The 5,068-nt window shown below is 36.4% G+C and overlaps 1 non-coding gene across 1 annotated transcript; it reads left to right on the top strand.

Moving 5' to 3' along the window:
- Positions 1 to 4,354: 4,354 nt before the first annotated feature.
- On the top strand, positions 4,355 to 4,461 carry LOC131308619 (small nucleolar RNA snoR100). The gene has a single exon (XR_009194512.1). It is a non-coding gene; the product is annotated as a small nucleolar RNA snoR100 (small nucleolar RNA).
- Positions 4,462 to 5,068: the final 607 nt, after the last annotated feature.

Here is a 5,068-nt window from a genome sequence, read left to right on the forward strand (position 1 = left end):
ATCGGGCCCCTTACTAGGAAATGATGGAATTAGTTTTCAAGAATTAATCGAGGTCTGTAAAAGTTGACCCGACCACCCTAAGTTATTTAAAAAAGAATACAAAGATTATAATCTAAAGGGTATTTGTACGATGTTAAATGAGCCAAACCAAATAATGCATGAGTTTTCCAAGCTTGATAGAAAAGTTTATGCTCAACTTTTTACTCGAACAAAAAAAAAAACATAATTAGTTAACAAATTTATAACGAGCATGAACACGAGTTGACCTCAAACTACTTGCTTCAACTACTTAGATGTTATTGACATTAGATGTTGTTGTGTGCAAATATACGAGTTTAATGGGTTTAAGTGAACAAATGGCTCTTAATAGAGCTCAATGGACAAAAAAAGATTCATGTAGCGACCTCGATTGATTGGAACATAAAGCTCGATTCTGTTTGGTTTGATTTGGCTTGGTCCCCATTCGCTAATAAGGAAAAAATTGAGAAAAAAGAACTCTTGTGGGAGTTCTCGACCCATATATTACTTACATACACAATATCATATTACTTACATCCACAATACCATATTATCATCATGAGAGCCTATTAGACCAAGGAAAACTTAGAGGCCTTGACCCTATAGGCAAACCCAAAGTGGGATTCCACATTTTATTGATCTAAGGCTAGCTCTATTCAGTTATCAAGAATCTTATGTGAGAAGTATATTTTCGAGAAGTTATAAATAGAAAATATTTAATTTTCTGTATGTGTTCAGTTGACAAAATATTTTGCAAGAAAAACGAAACTCCATCTTTTTGCGGGATCTATTTTGCAATAAAGTGTTCCAATAGAAAAGTTAAAGTTGTAAGCCCCTAGTGAGTTGGTAAATGAGAACTAACAAAGTTACAGAATGAAATATCATGTAACGGTAAATTTTCCTACAATACATTTAACATAAAAAGATTTGATCTCTCAAGTATTGAAGTTAAATAACCACTATGACTGATTAAAGGTGATATGTTTTTGCCACTGTCGTCTGGTTGATTAAAGTTGGATCATTAAAAACTTTGACCACCCGTTTCGGTGGAAGCCAAACCAATCCGATATATGACAGTTTTGGTTATGGTTTAAATAAATAAAAGAACGCCAATTTAGGTTATAGTTTTGATTTTGGTTTTGGTTTTACCTATAACCAAACCGAACCGACTCATTGCCATCCCTATAATCCTCGGGTCAAAAGTTTGGCTCTGTCATCGCTCTCTTTGAACAAAACAAATATTACATAAATTGAAAATTTACATTAAACAAAACCATGTCCTTCTCATGAAAAGTTAACACGGAAAAAAAAAATAGCGTTGATATCAAAAAGAAGAGTGTGAAAATTACTCAGCCAAGGGAAATACATGATCCTTGGAGACGTTGACTATAACACTCCGTCCCACATCGAAAATATACATAGATGATTTTGGGCATATAACAAATCTTGTGAGCTACTACTAATACTTTGGGCCTAAACTTTTTGGCCATATGGTATGGCTTGTGAATCAAAATCAAGATACTGGGCCAGTGATCTGCTTAGGGTGTTACAAATGGTATCAGAGCAATTCATGTACACGACCATGTGGACCTTGGAGTTTGGTTGGATTTGGTTATTGGTTTAATTAGTATATGTGAGTACAGTGCTTATCCTCTCGCGAGGGCGCGAGGCTATAACGTTGGGAGATTATAACACCATATCCCACATTGGAAGTCTACATGGATGATCTTTGCGTATAAAACAAACCTTGTGGGTTACAACTAATACATTGGGCTTAAACTTTTGGACCATATGATGTAACTTATGGATCAAAATCAAAGTACTAAGTCAATGGTCTGGTTAGGTCGTTACATTGACCACCACTTACACAAACCAAGGAGGAATTGCTCACTTGAACAGTTGAACTTGTTTACTCTCATTTCAATTTAACCGAGGATCTAGTAATGCATGCGAAAAAAGTTTCAAGCCCTGCTATGTACCACGTTTTGTCGTGGGAACCTATTTTGGAATCCTACAAAAATGATCAGAGCTGCTTAATTATTTTTAAAATATTTTTGAAGGGTCCCTTGTGAAAAAAAATCAACTCAACTAGATATCGGTAAAAACTTGATCAATTCTTTACTCAATTTCCAATTTTCTGTCAACGGATTAGGTGTGGAATTGATAAGTCTTTACCAAGATTGTGAATACCGTTCCGTATCGGCTGGTACATGCCGGTTTAGTGAGAAAACGGTACCCTAGCCCTACAATATCGTTCTAGCCTCAATACCGGCTCTTACCGGTTGTCTCGAACAATACTGGATGAGATAGTGGTACCGGCGATTTCGTCCGAAATTTTGCAAAACAGGACCAGAACAGATATGAAAGTCGAAGGGAGGAGAGAGAGATAAAAACAAAAGCAAAATCCAAACCTAGATCCAAACACATGTCGATTTAGGGTAAGGAGAGACATGCCCGAGCGAGAGATACTGATCGCCTTGCTGTTCTACACTGCTATGATGGAGGTCGAAGAGATCGTCACATTGCAGCTGGCTTCGCCGTCCTGTATCGGCAGTGGTTCAATGGGTGACAGTGCTCTGCTTGCAATCGTGGGTTTGTAGAGAGAGAGAGAGAGAGAGAGAGAGAGGGGAAAGGCTACAAAAAAAAAGGGCAAAGTGGAATTCCAACAGAAAACCCAAAGTTCTGTTTTTTTTATACTCTATTTTTACTCAATAAGTTCCTTTTGTCAACTTTGTGTATGTTTTCTTGTTAGTTTGAAGTGAATTATTTGAACTTTACTGTCTTATGAATATTTATTTTATGATGAATTGTATAATATGGGAAATTTTTTTAAGTTATAATTATATATAATTGTAATTGCGATAAATTCAAAACGGTATCCGGTACCTGACTGGTATTGGTACGGTACGTACCATTGGAAAAATCGGTACCCTCTCCGGTACGGTATTCAGAACCTTGGTCTTTACCAATATCCGAATGAACTGTTTTTTTTCACACCGATCCTTAAAAGAGTGTTTCAAGCAAATAGAACGGTTTCGATCATTTGTGTGGCACTCCAAAGCGGGTTTCATAAAACACAGTGTATATTTGGTAGACAACAAATGGTGTACCCATAGACTTATTGAAAAGTTTCACATGACAATGGCTGATCTATAGGAAAAAAATTTCAGTGCCAAGCGAGTATCACGTGGTGCTCGTTCGCGCATCCGAATCGTTCATTATGTGTTTGGACGGCTCAGATTTAGAGAGAGAAAAGAAAAGAGAAAGTGTTAGAATGAGAGGAGAGAGTGTATTTTAATCCAAGCCGTCTAAAAATGCATCGGACGACTCGAATGCGCCGAGCGGATTTCACATTGGCAATAACCGCTCGGCACTGAAAAATTCCTCGATCTATAGGCTAGACTGCAGTCAATGTCTTGGTCCACCATTTTTCAGCTGTAGACTCGTAGGCCAACTTTGGAGTACTTCAATAGGCCCACAACGCCTTTGGTCCTCCCAAATTAAGACCAAAATCGGGGCCCACTCTTGTTCTTATAACCTGGATAAAAAATTTACTTGAAAAATCGAACGGATTAACAATTTTTTCTTTAATTCGGTCAGTTTTAGTTATAGTACATATTTATTTTTTAATTCCCATGTACGTGTTAGATCTGACCAAAAGACCCAATACCCTAATCTCTCTCAACTTTTGCCGAGCACCTCCCACCCCTTCTCCTACGAAACTTAAACATCCTCCTCCTTCGATGGAGGCAGGAGTTCGAGCCCTGCAGTAGCGGAGTTGGGGTTCAGAATCATGGACAATCTGTAAATTTCTTGTGAATTAATATACTATAACTCTGCTAATCCTTTTGGTGTATATATACAATCAAGGATGGGATCAGGGGGGGTCTAGTGGCGGCGACCGCCACGACAAGAATTTTAGAAAACGCAATTATTATATGTGAAAAAAAAATGTATTTCCAACCTATATAGTCTCGCCACTGCTAGATTTTTTTCTTATTTTTTATTATATATTAGTCATAAATCTTTTTTTTTTTTTTTTTAAGAAATGAGACCCAAAAAAGTATTCTAAAACTAAATTCAATGGGCCAAAGTGAAATAATATAAATGATGATGTGTAATTAAGAAAAAAAACTCCACATTAATTATAACCCTAAAATAACTTAACCTAAAAAATTAAGGGAATTTAATTATAATGTCACTCCCCAAATATATAATGTCACTCCTAAAAGGGAGTTCGGTTATCAATTTGGGAAATCCATATAGGGATTTGGGGAGTGACATTATAAATTTGGAGAGTGGCATTATCTTTGTGCAGACTAATGCTATAGACTATCAATGAAGGAAGCATGGTAATGTGCACATAAATTGAATTGAGTCTCTAGGTCTGCCCTCTTTGATGTCATTTGGCTTTGATTTGGGGCATAGTTCCACAGCAAAACACGTATAATGGGGCTATTGTTTAAGTGGTATTCTGAGATCAGCCATTTTATACATATTGTTAAAAGTTAGGTCTGTCTCCAATCCTCCTCTGCTCATACCCCCAATGATTGAGGACTACATGAGTTCTGTTGCTGCTGTTGTTGTTGGAGTGGCATTATCGATGCCCAAAATTAAAATTAGTCTTTTTTCATACTCTATGTGCAAATGAAAAACATCATTTACTATAGTTGTTATTATGTTATTTTAATTTTTTTCTGGAACCGATGACTATTAATATTGTAATGCATCTTTTTATTTTTTTAGTATATATTTCGCCACTGCTAGGGTAAAATCCTGGTTCCGTCCTTGTATACAATATTTTGCACAAAAAAAAAATTAACAATATATAATACTTGTGTTTGACGAAGTAAATTAGTAGACCGAGGGTTTGCATGGGTTAGTGGTTGAGACTTCGATACAGTGGTGGAGCCATAATTTGGTTAAGATGTTGGCACTATTTGATGGGCGTTCGTTGGCATTTGTTGCATGTTGTTGGTAAAAATACAGAGAGAAATGTTAACCGTAAAAATGGGCTTTGTCTTAGGCTATAATTAAGATTTTATTCAAC

Source organism: Rhododendron vialii, chromosome 1a (assembly GCF_030253575.1).
Source record: "Rhododendron vialii isolate Sample 1 chromosome 1a, ASM3025357v1".
Taxonomy (NCBI): domain Eukaryota; kingdom Viridiplantae; phylum Streptophyta; class Magnoliopsida; order Ericales; family Ericaceae; genus Rhododendron; species Rhododendron vialii.